The sequence below is a fragment of the Sorex araneus genome, chromosome 11, assembly GCF_027595985.1.
Source record: "Sorex araneus isolate mSorAra2 chromosome 11, mSorAra2.pri, whole genome shotgun sequence".
Classification (NCBI taxonomy): domain Eukaryota; kingdom Metazoa; phylum Chordata; class Mammalia; order Eulipotyphla; family Soricidae; genus Sorex; species Sorex araneus.
In genome coordinates, this window is record NC_073312.1 from 13,608,065 (window position 1) to 13,635,884 (window position 27,820).

At 45.5% G+C, this 27,820-nt stretch overlaps 1 pseudogene; it reads left to right on the plus strand.

The window, feature by feature from the left end:
• The window catches only part of LOC101537474 (mitochondrial ribonuclease P catalytic subunit-like), a 117,646-nt pseudogene extending 90,624 nt beyond the window's left edge, over positions 1-27,022 (plus strand).
• Positions 27,023-27,820: the final 798 nt, after the last annotated feature.

Below are 27,820 nucleotides of genomic sequence, written 5' to 3' on the forward strand. Positions count from 1 at the left end.
GGAGGCACCATGGGAAACGTGGCAGTCACCCGCCCCATCCACCCTGTGCTGTGTGAAGTCACCCAGAGTGCAAGGCAGACAGCCCATGTATGTGGAGACTCTACAAATGTTCAGCTCTGCCTGCGGGAAAAACGACAATGGCTGGAGGGTTCCAGGTGCCTCAACTCCTCACGGCCTGGGCTCTGGATGTCCTGCTTGCCAGGTACATCCCTTCAATCTCAGGCAGTCTAGGATAGTTGGGGAGACCCCTTCACACTTCCTCCCCTGGGAGGAGAGCATGTGGGGGGGAGGGTTGCTGTTGTTCCACTTCTCTATCAGTAAGCAAGCTGTTCATTTCCTCTGAGCCTCAGTTTCTCCATCTGTGAACAGGGCCCACCAAGACTCTGCCATGGAAGTGCCCCTGTACAGTTTCCATGCTGCCATGGGACGCTCTCATTCAGGTCAGGAGGGAGAACAAAAGCCTTTACAAGACACGGAGCCCCTTCTTCCTTTGCGTCACTGCTGCAACTGGCTCCCACCACCCCCCCCCACTCCGTGGTTCCTTGCTCCCTCCTCCCGGGATGCATGTGGGGGTTTCTTCCACGGCGTGTTATTCATTTCTTGGCAGGAAGTGCTGTGCTCGTAAGAATTAACATTTGGGTTTTATTTACTGGCTTACGAAGTGCCAGAATCGCGAGGGGGATTCAGTTGCACAAACTCTCTTGATGGGAAATCAATGACAAATTGAGAAGATGAGGGTCTCCGGGATCACACAGCAAAGCCTTCGCAGCCTTTGTTTGAAAGCTCAGCCCTGAGATGTACGACCGTTCCCAGCATCGTGGGAGGGAGGGGCACAGTCTCTCTGGGGTCCCCCCGCTGACCACCGCAGCGAGCCGTTAGACCCTTTCCCCAGCTTGCAGGAGATTAGTCACAGGATATTTCGTTTTAAATCCGATGGAATGTTTTCCTAAATCAGACAACTCTTTCAATGTTTATGACTGTTTTGCTGGAATTCTCTTGGCTCTGGGAGGGATCTGAAAATTAAATACATTTCCTTTTGGTGACCTGAAGCTGGGCCGGAGGGAGCGGAGGCCCTCGTCCCGAGCCGGCAGGAACGCACGGAGCAGGTTCCAGGAAGCTTTTCCCATTGGCCACTCTTCCAGAGCACCTGCAGGCCGGGAGGGCCCAGCCAGGAGCTCATCCCCTCAGGCCTGCCGTCCCCCCCCGCCCCCCCCCAGCACCCTGGGACTTGGGAGGCACTACGCCAACATTTTCAAAATTAAAAAGGTGGGAGAGCCCAAGCCGTGCGCTGGAGACGGAGACTCCCCTGAGCTTTCTTCTCAATCAGACCTAACTTGTTTGCCTGCTTGGTGGCTAGAAAAGAAAAAAAATTTAAATTTCCCTTTTGCTACTTCACACCTTTATTTGGATATAGGCTGCATCAGAGTCACCACAAAAGTCCCAGCGTGTCACACCAGCAGAAAGACCAACTCTGGCCACTGCTCCTGCCCACCCCTCCCTTCAGGAGCCACCCTCACTGGCACTGTTGAGGAGTGATTTCGGGGGAGGGCAGGGGCTGACAATTCATCTGCTTCCATTATTTATATTCCATTTTTCAGTGAAATTCAGCCCTTTTATTGAAAGAATTTTCCTTAGAGAACTATGAGAGGAGAGAGAGAGAGATAGGTGTTCAAGAGAGAATACGGGCTTCTCCAGAGTGGAAAAGGTAATTATATTCAACCTATGACTGACACCGTCCAGAAATTGTCTTCTTTTTTACTTAGCACAATCACCTCAAGCTCCATCTAGTTTATCTCAATGGTTTGGTTTTTTTTTTAAATTTTGTTCTTGTTTTTGAGTCATACCCAGGGGTGCTCAAGGCTTACTCCTGGCTCAGTGCTCAGGGGGTGACTCCTAGCAGGGCATGGGAAATGATAATATAGTGCTGAGGTTTAAACTCTAGTTGATCACTTGTAAGACAAGTGTCCTACCTGCTGTACTATTTCTCTAACGCACGATTTCCTTCTTCCTTCCTTCCTTCCTTCCTTCCTTCCTTCCTTCCTTCCTTCCTTCCTTCCTTCCTTTCTTTTTTTCTTTCTTCCTTCCCTCCTTTCTCTCTTCCTTCCTTCCTTCCTTCCTTCCTTCCTTCCTTCCTTCCTTCCTTCCTTCCTTCCTTCTTCTTTCTTTCTTTCTTTCTTTCTTTCTTTCTTTCTTTCTTTCTTTCTTTCTTTCTTTCTTTCTTTCTTCCTTCCTTCCTTCCTTCCTTTTCTTTCTTTCTTTCTTTCTTTCTTTCTTTCTTTCTTTCTTTCTTTCTTTCTTTCTTTCTTTCTTTCTTTCTTTCTTTCTTTCTTTCTTTCTTTCTCTTTCTCTTTCTCTCTCTTTTAAGACAGAGTAGTGTTTCAATGAGTATATGTACAACTTCTTTAACCAGTCATCTCCTTGGTTAGGTTAGTTCCATGTTTTGGCTATGTGAATAATTTTAGCAAAAATATAGAATTATTTCAAACTCACTCTGGTCCTGCAGAATTTGTCTGATATGAGAGGTTGTTGTTTCACTTGCCCTTCACTCAGACTTAGAGAGGAAGACTTTCCCAGAGAAATGATGGCTCGGTTTACTGGTGGAGTGATGAGGGATGGGCAGGAGAGGCTTGCTTCATACTCTGACTCAGAAAGCTCAGGAAGTCTTTCCCAGAGAGGAGTAAAAAAATGAATGTATGTTTTTCTCATTTTATAATTTCTCTGAGTTTAATTTTAATCTATCATTTATGTCTCTTGACTTTTACGTTTTTTAGCTGGGTCGTACAGCCATCTTAAATGAGAACTCAGCTTGTGGCACAGATTGAAAAGCTGAACAAAACTAGAACCTAGCTCTAACCACTTATTATCTGTGCATTTCTGGATAAGTTATGTAGTGTCTGTGGATCTCCATTTCCTCACCCACAAATGTAAATAATAATCAGACCCAACTCACATGTTTGTTTAAATGGGTAAATAATGACTATAAGTGGCTCAGATATGTCCTTGAAGCACAGAGTGCTCTGAAAAAGTGCTTTCTCTGATTAAATTTTATTTAAAAATGAAAGCTCTATGTAAACACACACACACAGTCACCACAATTGTGTTTTCAACAGGAAAGTATTTCCTCATTCACATGAGAATGAAAATTCTGGGAACTTCATATAATCTGTCAGATGGGTCTAGACTGGACTTGAATGTGTTACTCCTGTGAAGGACCAGTTGGTGAAGGTAATTGGAGGTATAGAACTGCAGCACTGTCATCCTGCTGTCCGTCGATTTGATTGAGCGGGCACCAGTAACGTCTCCATTGTGAGACTTGTTGTTACTGTTTTTGGCATATTGAATAGGCCACGGGTAGCTTGCCAGGCTCTGCCATGCGGGCGGGATACTCTTGGTAGCTTTCCGGGCTCTCCGAGAGGGACGGAGGAATCAAACCCGGGTCGGCCACATGCAAGGCAAATGCCCTACCCACTGTGCTACTGCTCTAGCCCCAACTGGAGGTATAGACCCATAAATTCCTATTCACTTTCAAATGCTAGAATGTGTTAAGCTGCAAATAACAGAAAATTCCATTCAAATAGGCATAAACACTAAACCATGATGTTAGTCTAGGGGCAGAAAACACAGAGCTAACTGTGCTTCCCATTTGGTCCTTCCCAATCAACTCACTCATGGAGGATCTTCTTCCCACCCTTCCTTCCAGCATCTGTAGAGTAAGCATTGTCCAGAGGCAGGGTCCTTTGTGAGAGAGTATAATGGGGTTTCTATCATACTAGGATCAGGGGTTTCTGTCACCTCCTTCAAGGAGTGGCAGAGGAAAATGTTTTCTGGATACACTAAGAGGGGCAGCTGTTCTCAGAACCTCCTTCCCACCTCTTCTCATGTCAGATTGTCTTTGGTTGAGTCTCATGCTCCTTTCTGAACCTATTATTGGTTAGAAGGATGCAATGACCTCCAGAACTGGGGCCAAATCACAAAGCAGCACTCTTGTCACTTAATCAGGGAAGGAAAAAAAGGAGTCTGATGAGCAGTTTCATTGCTCACCATTTCACCCTTTATATGTTCCTCATATTATAGAACTCATTTCAGTGTTGTATGACTTCCCAGGAATTCCATGGTATTAGTGAATTTTGTGCACCATGTTGCATGGTGGAACTGCTAGCAATGGTGTTCTGAAACAAGATTGTTTCATATATATGAATATATATGTATATATACATGAATATATATTCATATATATGTATATATACAGACATATATATACATATATATATGGCTTCCTATATATGTGTCTTTTCCATAGCAAAACCCTCTGTTTTTGACTAAGTATTGCCTTGGAATGAGCCTATTTCTATACCCTTTCCTGATTCCTCTGCACAATGGCCAGTGAGAACAAGAGTACATTGTTGTATTATATACTATGTTGTATTATGTGCTATGCCATCTAACCCAGAGTCACTTATTCTATATTCACTGAATGCATGGAAACCTCCACTCCCTGTCCAACATAGTTTTGTATGCAGTCCTTTTTATAAATTTCTATTCATCTCTTTGTTCTGCTATCCCTAAATATTCTTTTACTTTCCTTCTGCTTCCCCAAATGACCACTTCATCTAACAAGAAGAATAGCTTTCATTTGTTGATTGAACACTTACTATATGTCCTGCACAACACCAAACCCTCCACAGATCTGACCTAATTCAATATTCACAAAATCCTAAAAGGTGAGATTACAGAAGTGACGAAAAAGAAGTGAAGTGACCAGAGGCCAAAGACCATGAAATCTGTGAACAGAAACAGAAGAGAGTGAATCCTAGCTCAGAGCGTTGTCAAATCTGCAGGTTAGGGGCACATTTTGCTTGTGGCTTCCGAGACTTCAGAAGCCCAGTCAGCTCCATTCCTGGAGTCTTCTCCCAGTCAATGTTCCTCTTACTCTCAACTCACTTTCAGATTCCATGCTAGGATCTGACCAGAGGGATAGCTCTTCCTACCACTGAGTCTCCAACTCAGGCACAGATCCCTGACTTGAGTAGATGTCATTTGAATTGAATTGCATCCTGGGCCTTGACCTCTGGATGGTCCAGTTGCAGCCAATGTGTAGAGACTGCTGAGCTTCACTCACTACCACCCCTCCTCCCGCCACATGCATACCCTGTTCCACCACCTCCATGGCTTAGTCTGTGTGTGTTCTATGTCTCAGCCAAGCCAGCTTGTACCAGGCCACTGCCTCAGACAATCACTTTAGAGCAAACGTCAGTGTCCATGTAAATAAAACAGGAAGTCACCCATGGGGCCCAGATGACTTATTTGGCTTGGTTCCTTCTGACACAAGGAAGCTCAGTGACCCTTCCTCTCGGCACTAGCGAGACCCCTGTGCTTCACACTGCCCATTAAGTATCTATGTGGGCAATGCTCCTCTGGATACAGGAAGTGCTCCCAGACTATGGACAAGCATTGGGACACTTGGAGTCTTCTTTCTCTATTCAAAGAGTTGTGAAAACGCTTGACCTCTGGCTGGAGTCACAATTTACAACTGCTTGTTATGGGCTGTGTCTCTCAGGGCATGCATTAAGAACTTTCAGCTGGGCCACACAGACACACATAATCTGCTCGGCACAGGCCCTGACCACTTGTTCCCAGAGCCCCGCCAAATTTAGGGCAAGTGTATAGCCACTGGTCAACTGGGCCAGCCACTGGGGAAGCTGGCTGAGTCTTCTGGAAACCAACAGCTATTGTTGACATCTGGAGGCCATGGGATTAAGTTCCAAGTACAGGCTCATTAGCCACAGTCATGGGAGGAAAAGTTGATGGGGCAGGAACAGGGGAAAAGTCTGCTTTCCTCTTTCCAGTCCTAAAGATTCAGAGGGTTGAAATGCCCCTGCCATCAGTGCACGGTCCTCAGATGGTGACTCGTGTGATACCCTTGAGATTATGAAGTTTTTCTGGCTCTATCAGGTAGGCTTCTAAGTCCTCTGCCCCCCTCCCCCGCCTTGCGAGCCCGTGTCCTTCTCCCCTATATCCATGAGGGAGAAAGACCAGAAGAGCAACACCCATTCACTTCTTGGCTAAGTACTAAGTATTTTCCCCTCTAAATGAGACCTCCAAGTTTCAGAAAAACAGACATTGGAAGAGAGACTCAGAACACAAAAGACAAGATTTCACAAGGTCAGGGTAGCACTCATGAGTAGTTTCATGAGTTAAAAGAACTACAGGATGTTTTCTCCCATGCCTTAGGCTCAACACAGAACAAGGTGGGAAGATAGAAAAATTTGATGAATGAGGAAAAGAAAAACACAAAAGAAAAGGGTGCTAATAAATCCAAACATCTGTTGTCATCACAATAAGTGTGAATGGATCGAAGTCATCGTATTAAAGGATAAGCACTTTCAGATTGGATTTTGAGAATGCCCCAAATCCTGACTTTCGTGTACTTAAGAATGAGTCTTAAAATGAGACAAGAATGTTGAAAATGAAAGTTGGTTGGGGTGGAGTGGGGAAGTGGTGAGAGAGTTTGAAACACGGAGGGAGCAGAGTTATCGTTGCTTCTCTCTCAGAAGCAATGTCCTTAGAAATAAGCATATTTTGGTTCTGTCCTCAAGGTGATCTTGAAGACAAACATATTACAAAAGCATGTTCTGCTGGGACCCATAGCACAGAGCCCCAGTGAAAGTTTCTTCCCCATTCATCCTCCTTCTCCTCCAATTTTACGACTTAAGAGAAGCACAAAGTAGCACAAAGTCTCTTGGTCAGACTGTTCCATCTGTCTCCTCTTTGTTTCCAAACAAAGACGAAGTTGTTAAATTAAAAACAAATTCATAAATCTCCCTGGGCCTCCTCCCAATACCACCCCGGATAAAATAGGTCCCGGCTGGTCAGTTTGGCAACAAGGTCAAGGAGGGGCCATAGAGTCAATTTTGTGAATGGGTCAAGTCTACCCACTGAAGCATCCAGTGAAACTGCTACAAAGGAAAATAATTATGACCCAACAGAGGGGTCAATGGGCAATGTGTTTACATGAAAGGGCTCCATAGATGTATTTTGGGGTTTAAAATATCCCTCAATACTATCTGCAAATTTTGTATCCATAAATTTTATCTCCTTCAGGAACAAAGCTCAGAGCTTCCAGCATATTTCCAAATGAATTCATAAGGTCAAAGTGTTCAGAACCCTTTACAGTTTGAAATAAAGGCAGTTTGCTTCCTACAAGGTTGACCTGTCAAGGCTTGGAATTCTACTGCAGTGTACAGAGAAAAGGGGCTCCCAACTTTGGTAAGACCTAAGCATAGTGCTCAGTCCTCAATGAGTGGGGGCCAGGGAGAGTTGTAACCACGAGTTGGAGAGCAGGGATATATGTAGGCTTCACGGTGAAACAAGAGTGAATTTGACCTTTTATTGGCTCTTTTTTTCCATCCATTTCTATGAAAACAAATTTTCAATATTGCTCAAATTTACCCATAAACTTCACCTTGAATAGGATGAGACCATTGGCAGAATACCTGCAGGGGATGATACATTTGTTGCCCTCTCCAGATGAAGATGCATAGTGCACATTTTTATAATAAAGACTCTGGCAAATTATGTACTTTAAAAAATTCTGTACTTTAAAATAGTGACATTTAACCTAGAATTTCTAAATGTCATTGAGCCACCTTTGTTCTCCAGAGACGTTATGGAGAGCTCCACTGTGCATGCTTTAGAAAAAAGGACATGGGTCTCTCCCGAAGCAGAGACCACCAGTTGACCAGATCTGTGAGCTGAGACGGTGGAGTACTTTGCAACAGAAACTACAGACACCACTTCCTCCGAGCTCCAAGACCCAAGGTTTTGTCTCTTTATCTTAAGGTTAAGAGATGAGTACCACGCCATCCTTAGATCCATGAGAGCTCCTTATCCTGAGAAGAACCAGGACATCACAGACTGGTTCTCTAGGCAGAAGCAAAGCAGGTAAAGATGCATCTTCAGAGTTTCACCCTGTTTCCGTATTTTCAGGCGGGGCAGTTGTAGTCATTTAACCTAATTTCTTCATACCTTAACATTCAGTGGTGAATCAAGGATGGCAAATTCACCCACATCATTGTCCCTTTGCATTAAATAAAATATAGCCCCCACCCCCCGAAAAGCCGCCTGGTTCTTATAGCCATTGTATATACTCATTGCATCTAGTAATAATTATCATTAGTATTACCTTAAAAATTCAATTAATTGGGAATCAGAATGTCTCCATTTCAGGCCCATCTCTATAATAAATGTTCTTTATGGTTTTGAGCCTTTCTGGGCCTCAGTTTTCCCATCTGTAAAACAAAAGATTCTATACCTCCTTAGAAGCTTATGCTAGGCTACAATGAGATAAAATGCATTAAGAACTTTGGACAATGAAACATTCAGAGTGGGTTGGAAAGCAGCATCTGGGATAAACAGGCTGCTAACACATGCTCTGGGTCACAGATATTCCTTAGCATCCCTCATGGCTCCTCTTCCTCCCTCCTGTTCTTCTCACTCGGCTCTGGATGCAACTGGTTCTCCCGGTCAGTCTTGATGGCTGTGAACTTCCTTTGTTTAGATCCTGCCTTTTAGGGTCCTCTTGTCTTTAGGAGACTTAAGAAGACAACCAGCATTTTGTCTTCAGAATCTCAGAGGACCTCCTCAGTTTCATTAATTCCATGTTGTCTGGCCAGACTCCACAGACTTTAAGATAACTCCTAAATTGGAGCTTCAGAGCAAGGTTTACACAAGAAAGAGAAGACTAAAATGAAAGGCTCACTATCATCATCGCGTTTTTGAATACTATAACATTCCTCATTGGATTGTGCTTTATAATAATGCTGTCATGCTCTTCTGGAACGTGCTTGTCCTGGACGAATGGCCCATATTTTTTCCTCATTGATTCCTTGCATCCAGGTATAAAATCCACAATTATGGAAGAGTGCAGACGAAGGCAAACACACTGGGTCCTCCACTTCATGTGCTGTCTTATGTTGTTTTTTATGATTTCTTTATCCTAAAACCAGGACCTTGAGTAAATTATTTTCCAGATGATGTTCCATTGCCACCATAGCAGCTTGGGTCCTTCCTTCACTTGTTTATTTCTTTCTTTTGATTTACATATTCCATTTTGATGTTTCTCCTCTCATAGGCAAATCTTCTCAGGTGTCAAATGTGATCATTCTGTTTTTCCCACAGTGCTCCTTTAAATGCATCTTTATGTGAACCATAGCCTATGAATTTCATTTTACTTCTTTATCTTATCTTTTCTTTGTAACTCAGGATCATGCTTTCACTTTTTCTCTTCTGAGTCGGGGGAGAGGGAGGTCTTTGGACCATGGTTGGCTGTGCTCAGGACATGCTCCTGGCTCTATATTCAAGGATTAGCCCTGGCAGGGTTTGGAGGCCATATGAAGTATGAGGGATCAAACCGAGGTCAAGGCAAGTGCTTTACCCACTGCACTATCTTTCCAGATCCATTACCTTTGCTGTTGTTTGGGGGGAGGGCACTCCAGGCAGGATGCTTGGGAATCCATGCAGGTCCAAGGATTAAACCCAAGTCTCCCACATGCAAAACATGGAACCCAGCCCTTTGAGCTCCCTCCCTTGCCCCACAGGACCATGTTTTAAGTTCCAGACCTGTGTATACAAACACCAAAGAGTCTATTTGATCCTATAATCAGAGACTCTTTCAAGGGAAGCTAGGCGTTGGGGTGGGGGAGACAGAGAACACCGAGGGTATGCAGGTGATTGTTTTTTTTTTTTAATTGAATCACCGTAAGATACAGTTACAAGGCTTTTGTGTTTGAGTTTCAGTCATGCAATGATCAAACACCCATCCCTCCACCAGTGCACATTTTCCACCACCAATGTCTCCAGTACCTCTCCATCCCACCTCTTCCCCTGCCTCTATGGCAGAAAATTTCCCCCATATTCTCTCTCTACTTTTGGGCATTATGGTTTGCATTACAGATACTGAGAGGCCATCACGTTTGGTCCTTTATTTACTTTCAGCAGACAGCTCCCATCCGAAAGGATCCCTCCAACCATCATTGACTTAGTAATCCCCTTCTCTATTCCAGCTGCCTTCTCCCCCAGCTCATCAGGTGACACAGAGAAGATTAGCACGGCCTCTGTGCAGGTGATTTGATTGAAGAGTCACGGGTGGAGTCTGAAAGAACAAAGAACAAGTTCTGCCTCGGGGAGCAGCTACACCCAGTCGCTTCCTTTCCAGCTTACACACCAACCCAAGAGGTCTCTGAGCCACCCCCCAACCCCGTCTGCTTCTTCCAGGACATCTGCACTGGCCTGCCCCCACGCAACCCCACCCAGCTCGCACTGCTGACACGGTCAGGAGCTGGTGCACGGCTCCCTGGCTGCAGGCCACCTCTCCAGCACGTCAGAAGAGAGTTCTCCAGGGGGCCTGGGCCGGGAGTGGGGGGCCGGGTCATCATGTACGGCCCAGCCTTTTGGCAGCTCTTTTTACCCTCTTTGCATCCACACAAGAGGAATGGGCTGACTTTTGAATAAACCAAAACCAGTTTCATTCTCTAAAATTGAAATTTCACAGGTCATCAGCCTACCCTGTGGCCCACTGCCCTTGGAAAGGATGGAAAAATAATTGGAATCAGATGAGCCAGTTTGATTAGAAAAGTCAATGTGGTTTGGAGCAAAAACCAGGATTCCCTGCCCTGAGTGACTCATGCGACAGCCCCCCCCTCCCCCCATGGAGCCCACAGAGAAGGAGACGCTTTCTTGCCTTGGGGACTTAATCCTAATTTAAGAAGCAAGAGGTTACCTCTCTCCCCCAGAGGTCCAAACTATTTACCACCAGAATAAACTGCTGAAAGTAAAGTGTACAGTCATGCAGCACTGTTTCCAGACCTTTGACAGACGGCTGTCCCCTCCTGTTACCCCCACCGTCAACCCACAGAACTGACCGGAGGTTTCGATGGACTGTAGAGACGAGTGTAGACAACACCATGTCAGCAATGGCTCCTGGGATCAGACCTCACCTTGAGAGACTCTAGAATGTTCACAAAGGAGCTCCAAAATGAGAATGTAAGTAAGCAGGGTGAAGGATTTCTCGCCCCGTTTCTTTGCATGGTTCCTACTTCAGCAGGAACTCTACGAAGCAGATCAAGGAAGAGGAAGATGATGTTTTGCTTTGTGCCTCTAAGCGCCAACCAGGATAAACTCAAGGCCACTTCTGGAGATTCCTGGCCAGGTTATGTGGGAGAAACCTGGCTTGAGACGTGAAGCTGAGACGTGATGCCGAAGGGTTTGACTGGGGGGTGGGGGGCGGATATTTGTGCACTGTGTAAGCGCATGCAAACGTGCACTCAAGCTCTTGGGGCTGTCTCTCTGGCCCCTGGAAACCATTTCTTAACTAGTTCCTAGACATTCTGAGCTGTAGGAATGTATCTCGGTTGTTAATAAACAAGCATGGCTGTTCCTTAGTGGGTTTTGCCTCCAGAAGGTTTGGCAAGGGAGGAGCCCTTTGATGTCAGTGGCTTTCTGTAAGTACGGAAACATTCTAGTCTGAGACTCAGCAAGTCACAAATACCCCCAATTTCTCCTAACTTAGGAACAAAGCCTTAGTGTCTTTGCACTGGAGAAACAAGAGAAGGTTCTCCAGTGAGAGTGCATCTTTCTACAATCACACACACACACAACCCCCCACATCTCAAATCCAACTCAAATCCATAATACACACACATTACACACTATATGCATACACCACACACCACCTATGCATCCCAATACATGAACCATACACTAAATATATCATACACACCACTCACACTATACACATTACTAAATACATGCTACACTCACACACTATGCACAGATAGACACCCAACAGGCCTCTTTTTATGGGCATCTTAAAAGCCTGTGATTCCCCTGACCCAAGTTCTAGAGTGGGGAATGGCCATGCAATGCCTCCAGCTGCCTGAGCTTCCAGATAACCAGCTCTGTCTCCACAGCGACCTCCAGAGGAGTGGACCTTAGCAGTCACACATCTCCTGGGGGAAAGAGCTTTCAGATGGTACATGTGACAGAGAGCTGGGAAAATGCTGATTCTTCTTTTAATACTTCTGGTTAAACATACTCCCCCCACCCCCACCCCCAGGCCTCAAGCTAGTTCTGCTCTTCTTCTTTAAGGCTTTGTGAGGTGAACCACCTTTCCCCCATAGACCTCCCCTGCAAATTGCTTTTCAGTAATCCCAACACAACCTGCTGTTGGCTGTCGTCTATATAACAATGCAGCCCACAGTCTCAGCAGCACCTGCAATTATAACTCTCCCTTTGATGTAAGAGCAATTTAAAGATAGAAAATCTGGGTCTAATTAAGGCTTCTCAAGCTCAGACTGATAAGGACCACCTTCATTATAGCTCCAGTGAGCTGAAAGCAGACCCAGAAGCAGCAATCGGTTGGGACTATTTCTCCAGCTTTTCAAAGTTTGTTTTATGGTCAATCGAGATTCCAATATTTTCCTCGACTTCCATGGACTTCTTAGAAGACTTTTCCCTTCCTGCTTTGATCTACCCAGGCAGACAAGATTCTTAAGATTTGAAAGAAGCAATGATAAAGGATGGTTACAATGGAAAAGATATTGAACATGAGTCCATCCGTTTATGTCATTCAGAAGTAAAACCCACCAGTGGCTTCCCGTTGCTCTTAGAGTAAAATCCCAAGATCCTCACATGGCCCACAAGTGCTCAGCCTGAGCTCCATCCACATGCTAAGTCCTATGTCCTTGCTGCCCTCTTGGATAAATAATCCAGCTGCAGATTTCCTTCTCGCCCTTGACTCCCTGGAACCACTTGTGTATGGTTCCAATGCCACCTCACAGAATTTGTATCTGCTAAGATCTTCTTGTCTCTGCTCTGCAATTGCAGGTTCCTTCTCACTGTCTCAAACTCAAGGTTTCTTCTTATGGGGACTCCTTCCCCCCTGTATGCCCCCATACACAGCATTTACATTAACCTCAGTGCCCACCTCCCCCCCTTTCTACTCCTTGGGGCAACCTGTTAATCTGCATTTAAAACATTGGATTATTATTGTCTCAGTCTAAAGTTCCTGTTCCCTAATACAACCTAATACAACACCTTGCAGGAATGCAATAAAAAAAATGTTAAATGAAGCCATTGACAAAATGAAGCCCCAAAGGACAAGAAGACAGAAAATGTTGGGAACACTCTAGTTCCCTTTCATGAACTGCTCTCGTTGCTAAAACAAAGTTATCTCACAGCTAAAGTCAATTCTCATGTAAAGCCAAACCCTACAGCAACCCTCTAGCCCCAAGACCAGAGAGACATATTTGAGCTCTGTCTTCTGACACCTTGTCCATTGACCTCTCAATGAATCTTTTTACTCCCCCAAAAGCAGATGCCATAGCATTGGCTTCCATGTACATCTGCATCAACCCCTTGCTAGGTAAGATACTACCCAAAATATCCTCCACACTAATGGACTGATACATTCCACAAAGCTCCTGCTTCCATAGCTGCACAGATGGAAGGGGGCTGAGGAGCAGGGGCCTTAGACACCCCTTTCCACTCTCACCCTGTCCACAGTCACTAAGTTTTCTTGACCTTGGCTAGGACACCTCTGATGACATGCTTCCTTATGGGTGATAGATGCCTATCTTCCAAGTTGTCTTCAATTTCCCTGAGAAATTTCTAGACAGTTCTGGAAAGCACTCATTGCCTAGATAACTTTCACCAAACTTCTTTGACAATGTAAGGGAGGATCATGATCCTGGCTGCTGGCATCTTTGATGAAAATGGGTCTGAAATCAAGTTTTAAGTCTCAAGACAATGATGCAGATGATGACAGCTAATGTTTATTGAGTCTCCACCGTGTCGCATGCCCTGTGCTAAATACCATATCCACCTTGTGTCATTTAATCCTCCTAGCAACCCTAGAAGAGAGGGATTCATTTTATAGATGGGAAAACAGTGCTCAGAGGGGTTAAGTGATTTGCTCAGAGTCACACAGCTAAGTTCTAAGTAGCCCTGGGTCAGTACTGCCTCCTTGTCCTAGTACTTTCATCTCCACTTGGCCTGTTTTCAGTCTGAAGACCTCAAAATCTTGGGCTAGAGCTCCTGAGGTGTCCAAAGGAAGACCCCAGAGCTCTTAGGATGTTTCTGCCAAACTGTGGCCATACAATTAACCTGCAGGCTTGAAGTAGCTCAGCAGCCTTCCCTCCCAGAGCCATGAGCACTCATGAACCACACGGGAAAGTGGGGGCACCGAGGATGCAGAGCCACTTGGGCCACACGTGTGCTAGGCTGACAATACTTAAGCTGTCCTCTCAGTTGGGTGTGTCCCTGCTTCAAAAATCCCTGGGCTAGAATGTTTCCTTCTCTAGAGTCAGGGCATGTTCCTGGCTCTACAGGGGGCCTTAGAAAAGGAACGGTTTTGTATTTAAGAAGAAAGCGTTGCTCTCAAGCACTTTTAATATAGTCTCTAGCCACTGAGAGTGGACACTCACCTGGGAAGCTCTTCAAAGACAGCCCTGAAGGGACCAAGAGCTTCCCAGGCCAAACAAGGTGGCCTTTCTGCAGGCAGAGGAGAGGCACGTCTGGAGCAGGGAGTGATGGCAGGAGCAGGAAGCCTGGGCACGGCAAGAGAGGCAGGAGGAGGCTCAGCAAGGTAACGGGCCGTGCAGGGAATCTGCAGTCCCAGCGGGTGGAGGCTGTGGGGTGACTGTGCAGAGGGGATCTGGGATACATTTAGAACTGTGGAACCAGAGGCAGTTTTGCTTTTGGTCAGCCAAGGTACCCAATGAGCTGGCTTTCCTACCTGCCTTGGAAAATGATTTTGTGGCTTCTGAATGTGTATGTCAGAACTTCCACCCTGACTCCCTTCCTCCCACCCTGGGCCCTATTTCCCAATCGACTTTCTCCCTGCAGTGCCTTCTCCATACCCTTGTGCCCTCAAGAGGTGAGAGGTGGGTCAAAGTTCTGTTCATGTAAAGTAAAGTAAGTTGTCTTCTCTTGGTAAGGTTGGGGGGGTAGAGAGTGGGGGGGAAGAGTTGGGGAAAGGAAAGGAGGGAAGAAAGAAAGAGAAAGGAAAAAGTGAGAGAGAGAACTGGGCAAGATAGAGAGTGGGGATAAGAAGAAAAAAGGAGACAGGAAAAGTGAGAGTGAGAAAGAATAAGCGAACAAGAGAAAATTCTGGAAGAAAAGGGTGGGCAGTAGGAGGAATGAAGAAAGGAGATAAAAAGAAAAAGAGAGAGAGGAGAGAAAATGAGAGAGAGCAAAAGAGAGTGAGAGAAAGAAAGAAATGAAAGAAGAAAGAAAAGGAAGGAAGGAAGGATGAAAGAAAGAAAGAGAGAAAGAAAGAAAGAAAGAAAGAAAGAAAGAAAGAAAGAAAGAAAGAAAGAAAGAAAGAAAGAAAGAAAGAAAGAAAGAAAGAAAGAAAGAAAGAAAGAAAGAAAGAAAGAGAAAGAGAGAGAAAGAAGGAAGGAAGGAAGGAAGGAAGGAAGGAAGGAAGGAAGGAAGGAAGGAAGGAAGGAAGAAAGAAAGAAAGAAAGAAAGAAAGAAAGAAAGAAAGAAAGAAAGAAAGAAAGAAAGAAAGAAAGAAAGAAAGAAAGAAAGAAAGAAAGAAAGAGAAAGAAAGAGAGAAAGAAGGAAGGAAGAAAGAAAGAAAGAGAAAGAAAGAAAGAAAGAAAGAAAGAAAGAAAGAAAGAAAGAAAGAAAGAAAGAAAGAAAGAAAGAAAGAAAGAAAGAAAGAAAGAAAGAAAGAAAGAAAGAAAGAAAGAAAGAAAGAAAGAAAGAAAGAACTAGAGAAGTCTGTAGCATTTACTGGAACCTTCCAGCTGTCTGTCTTCCAGGGAACTCTGAGACAACCTCCCTGTGCAGACAGAGCTAAAAAGCCAATCTAGGCAAACAATCAATTGAATGGAAAGACCAAGACCCAGTTGAAATACTTGCTTTCCTGAAGAATCTAATTAATTCAGTCAAGGTGATTGATTCTCCCTCCCTAAAGGGTTAGAGAAAGCTGCATCTTTTGTGATGTCTGTTTCTGGACGTTTCCCTCACCTTGTCTGCAAAAAAAAAAAAAGCACAGGATTTTAAAGAGCAAATCTTTAAAAGGGAAGAATAAAACCAGTCAGAGTACCCTCTGTCCACCTCTGCTTCTCGAACTTTCTCTAGGCCAGGAAAGAAACTTCGGGAGCCACCCCCATGGCCCTGAGTGTTCCGCACAGTTAGTTCCCTAATTATAGGTCTCGCTGCGCGGCCCGTGCTAATGTAACCGTTTCTGACCTCAAGGTCCATCACTGAATTGACTACAATCTTTATTAAGGAGAAAATGATAGTAATTTTATATCTCAATAGAGTTTGTGAAGAAGAAAATAGGTCTTAGTTTGAAAAGAGGGTGAAGTACAATAAAAAGGCAAGGGCTGGGAGTCACAGTGAATTTTCCAAATGAATAGCTCATGCACTTGTGTGAAAAAATAAACAAACACGGGGGAATAATTACAAAGAACAAGAGAGGTGGATGCGGCTGTCCCACATATGGTGGGCATGGTTGTTGGCACAGGGGGAAGCTGAGCCTGTCCCTCCACCCTTAGTGCGGGACGCCACTAATTATGTGGCCAAACTCCAACCCCCAGCGCCCACCCCCATCCAGCTACTTAGAGCTGTGAATGTGTTTCCCTAAACAGGCAGAGCCCTTGGCTTTAAGGAGTGTTTGTCGGAGGGTGGAAATCTGCCCGCTGACTCACAGTTGGCACCACCCGCTAGAACCATGGGCCAAGACCCCTCCCCTGCAGGCCCCTGGCAGGGTGGGAGTGGGGAGAGGAGGCCTCGAAAGGCTATTGATGTTGCCTGTCAAGATTTCGAAGGCCTTCCCTGAAGATCGTTAGCTGAGTCTTCCCAGATATTCAATATTTTCAGCTTAGAGGAGAGACAAGCCAAGTCGATGCCATGGTCCCTGCCTCTTTTCCTGTGGCAGCTTTCCCAGTATGAACCCGCATCATAAGTGATGCCCCCACTGGCCAGGTCTTCTTCACGGTCTGGAGTTGTCCCTGGAACGGGTCCCCCAAACAGGGTACAGGGGACCTCTCAAGGAAAAGGCTCCAAGAAATGCCAAGAATGGCCAGTAGAGACAAAAGCAGCCATGGGTCCTCCCAGAGCCCAGGACAGAGCCGGTCCCGCTGCGCGTGGCCCTCAGATGTCCCGTGTCTTGGAGGACTGTCCCGCGAGGCTTAAGTCCTCAGTCCTGCTTGGGAGGAGTGGCTTTGGGACAACTGTGCTGAGTGAGTGTAATTTTCTGGCCCCGATCTTTGCATTTGGCAACAGCAAATAGTGTCCGTGGAGTCGGGTTGTTTGGAGAACAGGCACTTAGTGCAGCCTTTGGCACACGCCAGTTGCTCCAGGAAGGCTGCCTTCACTCCCGCCTTGTTTTCCATCACGCTTATTTGGGGTTCCTGCTCTCACCAGATTATGTGTGTTTGTTTTATTAATCCCTGCCCCAGAGTCTGCTCACACTTGGCTATGGTGCTCACGGAAGGCTCCCTTAGCTGTGTTCTTACACACATGCCAGGTGGTACTGCCCTCTTTCGTGGTGGTCCCTCCTTACATTCTGATTGAGGTGCTCACCTGGGTTGTGGTGGTGCTCACACACATGCTTGCCAGGGGTCAAACTTCTTGGTCTTGATGCTCACACATCCTTTCGGTCATACTGCTCAGCCAGGAGTCCTGTCTCTTGGCTATGATGCTCTCCCCCTACTCCAACTGCGGTCAAGCCCGAAATCAGGAACATGCTGAGCACATGTGGTGGCACCAGGGATTGAACCCTCAACCTTATGTTTGCAAGGCAGATGTTCCAAGTCACTGAGCTATTCTTCCAGGCCCATAACATGCACTTTATTCTTTTCTTGTATTTCTTTTTTTTTAGGGGGTCCTTAGCACTGCTTGTGGAAGTATATAGTAGTGCTAGGGCTCAATTCTGGGCCTTACACACACACACACACACACACACAGATACACACCAACCTTTTGACTTATGTTTTTGACACCCTCCTCTACTTTTTAAAAATTTTGATGGTAAGGCCCACAATTTTAATTTGCTTTTCACTAGTTTAAAGGGCTAAAGACACTTTTCAAATAGGCTACAGCGGGGGAGGTTAAAAATGGAGCTATAGTACAACAGCAGTTTAGATGCTTGCCCGGCATGCAGCAAACCTATATGGAATACCTGATATGACATATGGGCCCCCAAGCCCCATCAGGAATGATCCCTGAGCACAGAGCCAAGTAAAAACCCAGAGCACCGGGTGTGGGAGAGTTCAGGGCTTAAGGCACTTGCTTTGCAGTGAAGTCGACCCCCGTTGGATCCCTGGCACCGTACAGAGTTCCTCAAACACTGCCGGGCACAGAGCCAGGACTAGACCTTGAGTGGTGCTGGGTGTGGCAAAACAGCCACAACAAGAGACACTGGGGATCTCTGCACTGGCACTGCCTCTGCCCAGGGTCACGTGTCTCACTTTAGCACTAAGACCCGCTGCACAGCTGAGAAAAACCAACTCTGTTTTGCAAACAAACCACAGAATCACTTGGCATTGCCCCTCCCCCCGGCCATTCTTAGAGAGGTCTAGTATCTCTGATGGCACCTGCTTGGCAACTCAAGAGACCACAAACCTTCACCCATTTGACCAGGACGTCAAGTTGAAGATCCCAGAGCCAGGAACTCCTGGGATCAAGTCTGGCCCCACCGACTATTCACTTGTGTTAAATAGTTAAGAGGGGTTCAGAGGTAGGGAGGATGGAGACGCTCCTCTGGCTTTTCATGCATAATAGAAAAGTGATCACATCCCCCAAGCTGCAGCCCCTGCCTGTGGACTCCAGCAATGATGACGACGTATCCACCCTCGTTCCAGGCACTCAGCAATGAGGCTCGGCACCGGGCAAGCTCAGTGCTCTGAGAGCAGAGCCTGTGCCATTTCCTTCTTGGCTTCTACTGCTTCAAACGCCCAGCCCTGGTCATTGCTCAAGTCTGAAAATCTACACAGCCGTGTTCTTCAGAACTGTGACCCAATTTCCTACACCACTGGGTTCATCCAACTTTTATTTAGACAAGCACCATCTTGAAGGCATGAAATTCCCGAGCCATTCAGGAAAAAGCTGGACATATGCCCTGAATGTGGAGAGTGACAATGAAAGGGGCCAATAGCAGAAAGAATCCAAGAGAGTGGCAAGAACATGAGTGTTCCCATTGACCTAAACGCCTGTTGGCAGCTGATGGGATAAAGAAACAATGATTTCAGTTGGAAGCCTGACTTATGAAGCTGGGAAAGAAGGCAGCTGGGATAGAGAAGGGATCACGAAGTCAGTGATGGTTGGAGAGATCACTCGAGATGGGAGATGTCTGCTGAAAGTAGATAAAGGACCAAACATGATGGCCTCTCATTATCTGTATAGCAAACCATAATGTCCATAAATAGAGAGAGAGTAAGAGGGAAATTATCTGCCATAGACGCAGGGGGAGGGGTGGGATCGGGGGAGAAACACTAGGAACATTAGTGGTGGAAACTGTACACTGGTGGAAGGATGAGTGTTTAATCTTTGTATGATGGAAACTCAAACATGAAAGTTTTAAAACTGTAGCTCACGGTGATTCAATAAAAAAAACAGTGATTTATACACCTGATGGAATATGACTATGGCACGGAAAAAGGTTAAATTATAATTCCTGCCCCATCGCCCCCCTCAAAAAAATGGGCCAGGGAGGAGCTCAGGAAGTAAAGTATTTGCCTTGATGTGCTGACCCCAGTTGGATCCCCCTAGCACCTCCAGAGGTCACTCACTTCTTAGCACAGTGCCAAGTAGCTCCTGACCACCACCAGGTATGGTCCAACCACCCCATCAAAGATCACATTGTACTCTGTAGGATAAAAGAGATGGAATTTCTTTTTATAATTATGCTAGTGAAATAAATCAGGGAATAAAAGACAATCACTGGATGCTTTCATTCATATGTGAAATAAAAAGAACTAAAGCAAACCAGCTGACCAACCCCCACGAAACTAATCCCTAGTCTGGTGGAAATGAGGGTGCTTAGGAGAGGCAGAGGGGAGGGCGGTGGAAGGAAGAGACAAGGGGGTCTGTCTAGTGGCGGGGTACTGTTAGGACTTGGGTGCTGGGTGAGATGATTCACATAGAGCTCAAAAGCTGTGCTCCTGAATTTCCATAGTATTCTGAGAAAACAAAGTGAAAAAGTTAATCAAATGTCAAAAAAGGCAAGAAAATAGATTTCCTGGATGGTGGAGACCAGGAGTAGGATTAGGGGTATCCCTAGCAACCCTTCACCTCCCTGGCACTTGAGGGGACACCCAGAAGACTGACACCCAGGGAAGGAGCCCCACCCTCCCTGGTCAACAATTCTCACCTTCCCCAGTCAGAAGAAACAAACCTCTCTGTGTACCAGTTAACCCGCAAGACAGGGACATTTATTGGGTGGCCGCTGTCACATCCAGTTACCCCCCCACACCCCAGTCACTGCACACTGGCCTCCGACAGCCTCCTCACAGGCTCGGAATGAAAAGCACCAAAAGAAAGCAGCACTGGGGCTGGAGAGAGATCTCTGGACTGGGTGCAGGCTTTGATTCCACTCCCTGTACCCCATGGACTCCTGAGCACGACTGGGAGCCAACCTTAGCTGGAAGTACTGCGTGAACGCCTCAGGTGTGACCTCCCCCTCAAAATGAAAGGCAATAGACAAGGAAGGGCCTGAAAGATGCCATTCCATCCTCCTGATCCTCCTCTTCGGGAGTGTGAAGGCCAGACTTCAGAGCACCAAAGCAAAGGGGGAAGCCAGCCATCAGTCATTCCCCAGGCAGTATTGTAGCCTCCCTGTACTTGGTTCCAAATGGGCAGGGTTACTGAGGCTGAGGGTTTCTTCTTTAGGACAAAGGGACCACAGCCACTTCCCCCAGCCTTTCCAAACACACTGTCTAAATATTTATCGCAACGCACCAATGGCGCTAGCCGGGGCTCACATTTCTGATTATCTCGACATTGGATGTTAAGAAGGGAGTGCAGCATATTCAGTAAATATTTACAGACACTCCCGTCCGAGACCCTGGCTTTGGCCCCAGACAGCTCAGCCGATGTTCCCACAGGCAAGTCGGGACCCAGTGTACACACACGGAGGGGAGAGCCCACGGGGACATTCTAGAACAGCTGCGCTGCCAAGAGCTGGGACAAATGCTCCTCAGAGGCACAGTGACACAGAGGGCCCCGATTTGTATTTCTACAATGGAAGCACCTTTAATTATTCATCAGCACGGGGTGGAACGCTATTTATAGTATTAATGTTAATCATTTATTTAGCACAGTTTCTCCAAAAGGGTTCCAGATAACCTTTATGATGCTCATTAGGCAGCAACTTGTAATAATTAGTGCTTGTTCCCCTTTCTGTCCTCTGGGTTGGACCTGAGACAGCCCAAGGTGTCTGGCTGCCTTGCCGCACTGGCCCGTGCTTGGAACAGTCTCACATAGGAGGGTCTCAATCCACACTCAGGTGGAACACATGGATGGGCCTTTGCTCTTCATTTGACTTCCAAAGATTCACAGGTAAGATACTAATTTGAGGTCTGAGCTCAACTCAAATGAAGGTGAAGCTTCTACATTTGAATTATAACTTTACTTTCTCTCCCTGGCAGACTGGAGTCTTCCTTATGAAGCCCAGGCAGAGAGTTAGGAGGTCTAATGCGAGTCCTGCCACTTGAATAAACACTTACGTGGACCCCTGATAGAAGGGGGTGTTGTTCAGCGCCTTTAGCTTTCCTAGAGATCTGTAGATGTGTCTGGGGGACTACGAGACCCCTAAAACTGAATGCTTAAATGTGCATGACCCAAATTTGCACTTGTGAATGGTGGAGAGTCCCAGACTTCAGCCAGGACTCCAAGTTCTATCACTAAACTACAGTTAAGAATCTCTCTGCCTGGGGCCAGAGCAATAGTACAGCAGATAGGGTACTCGCCTTGCATGCAGCAACCCAAATTTTATCCCCAGCACCTTATATGATCCTTGAGCCCCAGCAGAAGTGATCTTGAGCACCGTGGGTGTGACCCAAAAAACCAAAAAAAAAGGGACAATGGAAAAAGGAAGGAAAGAAAGAAAAAAGAAAGAAGGAAAGAAAGAAAGAAAGAAAGAAAAGAAAGAAAGAAAGAAAGAAAGAAAGAAAGAAAGAAAGAAAGAAAGAAAGAAAGAAAGAAAGAAAGAAAGAAAGAAAGAAGAAAGAAAGAAAGAAGAGAGAAAGAAGAAAGAAAGAAAGAAAGAAAGAAAGAAAGAAAGAAAGAAAGAAAGAAAGAAAGAAAGAAAGAAAGAGAAGAAGAGAAAGAGAGAGAGAGAGAGAAGAAAGAGAGAAGGAGGGAAGGAAGAAAGAAAAAAAGAAAGAAAGGAAGGAAGGAAGGAAGGAAGGAAGGAAGGAAGGAAGAAGGAAGGAAGGAAGGAAGGAAGGAAGGAAGAAAGAAAGAAAAAGAGGGAGGGAGGAAGGAAGGAAGGAAGGAAGGAAGGAAGGAAGGAAGGAAGGAAGGAAGGAAGGAAGGAAGGAAGGAAGAGAGAGAAGGAAGGAAGGAAGGAAGAAGAAGAAAGAAAGAAAGAAAGAAAGAAAGAAAGAAAGAAAGAAAGAAAGAAAGAAAGAAAGAAGAAAGGAAGAAAGGAAGGAAGGAAGGAAGGAAGGAAGGAAGGAAGGAAGGAAGGAAGGAAGAAGAAGAAAGAAAGAAAGAAAAAGAGGGAGGAAGGAAGGAAGGGAGGAAGGAAGGAAGGAAGGAAGGGAGGAAGAAGGAAGGAAGGAAGGAAGGAGGAAAAGAAGGAAGAGAAGGACGAATGCAACTTTCTGCTTAGTCAAGAACAAAGAACAGCGGTGGTCCAGCTATCGAAGGACTGCTTCTACTCCCATTCAGAGCCGTGGACACTGCGTTGAGGCCACGCCCTGAGGCGGGTCTGCTCCTGCCCTGATCTGTTAGACCAGCTGCCCCTCCTCGCGCAAGGCCTCCAGTCCACGAGAGACTGCTGGCCAGGGCTGTGGACCTGGGACTGGCTCTTCACACAGCATCTGCCAGACCTGTGCCCACCTTTCCTTCTCGGTTGGGACAGAGTGCATAAAATTATACAAATCTTTTGTTTCTTTTTTTTCCTTGCAACATCCCCAAGCTACACTCTCTTCCTTCTGGAACTGACTGCCCTGGTGGCTTCATGGAACGCTCTTGGGAGAAGAAACATTGTCTCTGGGATTATGAGGCCAGTGAGCACAGGGTCTTCTAGAGCGGCAGGGAGGAGAAGCCAGTCTTGGGGCCCTGTAGCTCAGAACTGCAACCACATTATTGGTGTGTCTATGTCGACTCAGAGCAGGGGGTGACAGGGATAGTTAGTGCCCGTCTAGCGCCTTCTAGTGGCAGGGTGCAGCATCATCAGTTTGATGAAAGTGTTCTCTGTCCGGGCCCTTCTGCCTGTCACTCAATCATGGTTGTACCTTCTCTCCAAGCCCAGGCTTTTCCATTCTTCTGCCCCTTTCTAAAATGCCACGACATTCCGAGAGGCCACATGGTTGCATTTTGATGTTACCCCTCAAGTAAGCTTTCACTTAGCGAGTCTGGGCATATCTGCTACATATAGGTAGGGCAACATTTGATTTCAACAGCATTTGTTTGCTCATCTCTAAATGAAACTGATGGAGTGTGTTGAGTCACTAGGCTTAACTCCAGAATCACCCCAATAGGCCAGATATATGCACCCCAATCATCACTGCACAGACAGATCACCCAAGGGTCTTGATAAATGCATGTTCTGGTATGATGGAGATTGGGACGCCAAATTTTCCTCAGACTTCTGGGCGATACTAATGCGAATGACCCATGTAGCTCTCCTGGAGGACAAGGTTCTAAACTGCTGTGCCACAGGGTTGTTGAAGCTAGGAGAGAGGAGGATTGATTAGCAAGGGAGGGAGAAGGAAAAATGTGCAAGGGAGCAATCCTCAGCCTGGATACTTCCAAATCAAACACGGCCCTCCTCAAAGCAGGGTCTAGTGGCCAACAGCCATGAAATCACCTGAAATTCTGTTTTAGGTCCAAATTCTAAGAGCAGCCCCCCTCTATCTCCTGAATTAGAAGTGGGGCCCAGCTTTCTGAGGTTTAACCTGTACCCTGGGTAACTTAGAGGCACTCTAGTGGGTGAGAACCATTGATCCCACAGACCAGTCTTCTGTGGAATTGAAGATTATCAGTGGGGGCCAAATTCAGGGACACCCCAAGGGAGAAGGGATTCAGGTGAACCTTTCCCCTAGCTATGAAGCTCAATTAAAAACCACTACTAAGTGTACTTCATGCTTCCTCAATCTCTTCTATTTAAGTTTTCTTCCAACCTATAGCATGTATATCTGGTTTATGTTCTTGTCACCGGTCAACATTTAATGCAGTGGCATGAGGGACTTGTCATTCCCACAGCCAGATTTGGGATGGGGGCCAGATGAGCCTTAAACAAAATTCCATTTTATTCACAGCTGGCACACAAGTGAGTCTTGAACTTCACCAACTGCTCTTTCCCAACGGGACTATTTCCAAAGGCTTACTCCTTTTAAACAGCATGTCCCAGAGAGAGTTGAATGCTAAAACCATGAGATCAAAGGAGAGACTCATCTGAGTGAGGTTGACAATGATAGTCTGACTTCCATGACTCCTTCCTATGCAGAAAAAAATTATCAACACATTGCTAAGTGTGAAAGAGTCTCTCTTCTATCTTGATCCTCACATCCCTAGGAAAGACAATGAAAAATAAGTAAAATAACTTTTGGGAGTGAAACAGATTATGGTATACAACTGAAGTCCAAGAAGTTGAAATTATATCTATCTCCAGTTTAATTGCGTGTTGAAAAATTCTTAGGTCCCAACAGTAGTTCACTGGCCAGAGCACAGTCTATGATGGAAAAAACTAGCACCACTATTCGTTAGAAATTGTGATTTGAGGTTGAGGACAGAAAATCCAATTGATTGTTCTGATATGAGTTACCAATCTGAGTACCATTTTGACTTTGAGGGTGAGGTTCATGTCTGGCTTGAACTAAGACTTTAATGACTCACCATCAGATCTTGTGGGAGCATAAGATCTATGCACAATTGGAGGGGGCTACAAATCTTTTGTTCTAGGGGCTACTAGGAAGAGCCTAGTATTTTGACTGTCCAACTTACTTCTTACAAGTCTAAAGTTGGTTGCAGCTCTATTCAGAGTAGCCAGAATCTGGAACAACCCGAGTGCTTGAGAACAGATGACAGGATTAAGAAACTATGGTACATCTACGCAATGGAACACTCTGCAGCCATCAGGAAAAGTGAAGTCATGAAATTCACTTTTAAATGGATGGGCACGGAGAGTATCATGCTGAGCAAAATAAGTCAGAAGGAGAGGGACAGACATAGAATGACTGCAGTCACTTGTGAGATAGAAAAAGAATATTATGAGACTATTCCCCAAGGACAGTAGAAATAATGCCTGAGAGGACTGGCCCACAGTTGGAAGCTTGCCACAAGTAGGGTGGAGAGGTCCACTAGGATAGGGATGGGACCACTATGATAAGGATAGTTGGAAATGATAACTCCAAATAAGAATTAAGTGCCAAAAGTAGGTAAAGGGATATACACGATAACCTTTCAGTATCAATATTGCAAACCCTAATGCCCAAGGCAGACAGAGAAGAATATTGCCTGTTGGAGAAGCTTACTGGGGGTGGGATTGGGGTGGAAGGAAGGAATCTGAGGACATTGGTGGTGGAAGATTTACAATGGTGAAGGGATGGGTGTTGGAATATTGTATCCAATCAGGAACAACTTTGTAACTGTGTATCTTGTGGTGATTTAATTTTTAAAAAGTCTAAAGTTTGGGAGATTGCACAGCAGGTAAATTACTTGCCTTTCATGCAGCTGACCTGGATTTAATCCCTGGTACCCTGTATGGAACACTACCAGGAGTCCATCCTGAGCACTTCAGGGCGAGTCCCCAAACAAAAAATAAACACCAATAAAACTCTAAAGTCAAACCCTTAGATGTGGGGAAAATTGAACACAACCCAAAGATCTTTAGGAATAAGATTGAAAGAAATGCTGCATCCCTTCGACCCAATAACTGCAGCCAGTGTAAGTGATGACGAGGAACTTCCAGTGACATAGGGGAAGGTCTGTAACATAGTGTGAAATAAAAGCTGCAGGATCCAAAACTGTGAAATTGTGCATTATCAGCAATGATCCAAAGCATGCTAACTGAGAATTTAAAATCCAAGTTAGACCGACCCATCCCCGATCCCTTGAGGTCTGGAGTTTTCAGTCACTGGTCCTGCGTACCTGAGTTTTTCATAGGGTTGTGGAAGTTTGTGGTCACTGGGATTCATATGGGGCAGGTGGAGAAATGACACCTGCTCCCATCTAAGGCACCCAGGTGAAATCCACCTGGCGCAAGGAACTCAAGTATTTAAGAACTTCATAAAAACCTGTGCCTCTTTTGATATTGTTATGGATGGGCTCAATGTTGCCAAAATGTTTCCCAAAACTCAGGAATCTCAAAGTCTCTTGGATGTGGTCTTGGAGCTGAATCTGAGAATGCTGGTCCTAGATCAGAAGCATATGCTGATGCCAAGTTCCTGATGGAGACAGGATGGGCTGGGAAGGGTGACAAAGCTAGCTAGCTGTTTCTTTGCAGACAGCATCTCTGAGGACGACCCATTCCATCTTGTACGCCACACTGCACTCAGGCAACCACTGCAAGCTCGTCATAAATAATCTAATGCAGAGCACAAGGCCTGTCTACCTGATGCCAAGACCCAGAGCCTCTTCTTTAAGTGACAACAAGAACATCAGCCAGCAATTACTGCTAAGCTTCCAGGATCGAAAGCAGTCATTCAGCCATTTCTCAGCTTATGACATAGTTGTGCAAACAACTGGAGACTCATGGCATATACAATATGATGATGACCAGGTGGAAAGATACTCCTTTGAAGTGCCAACCAAATGGCTTTGCCTTCACAGAAAGACATAAAGACTTTTCGTCTCTAGATTTGTGTGCGAGGTCAACCTGGTTACATCAGAGAACTTAAGTCATACTTGGCTAGAGCATGGCTTCTTTTCTGTTTGATCCCTTTGGTTTGTATGTCAATAAATTGATTTTTAATTAAAAAATTAATATAAAAATCCAATTTACTTCATGAAGGACTGCTTGGCAGAGAGCTTTCCCCACTCGTTTTTTTAAATTCTATTTTGCCATCTATCCACAATTTTAGGTTTTATTTTTATACAGAGAAATTAAAGCAATCCAATTCAAGTTTGCTCCTGCTGAAGTAGTCTCCTTTAATCTAAATGGCCTGCCCTCTATACCAGGCTTGTGCATTTTTATTCTACACCTTGGGCCCAAGCCATTCCGTTTAGCAAAGCATATTTGCCTTGCTCTTCTCTGCTTAGCTCAACTCTCTTCATCCTTCTTCCTGCCAGGCATTCTGTCCCTTCATGGACCTACTGATAGAATTTGGGTGGCAGAGATCACTTCTGAAGGTCTGCACCACCATTCCATCCTTTACAGATACAGATTTTTCCATACAAGCACAGATTAGGAATCTCTGGCCACTAGTGTATTGTGTCATATTCTACTTTCCAGAGTCTCTGTGATGGGACTCAGACATGGACTTCAGGTGGGAGTTGGGGTGGGGAGCTTGGTGAGTCCAGTGTATAGTCATGATGGAGAATAACTGGCAAAAACTCAAAAGTCACCTGCAATATACCGTAATCATTTCTTCTATATTAATGGGTTAATTATGTGTTAATAATAAGGAAATTTCCCAGA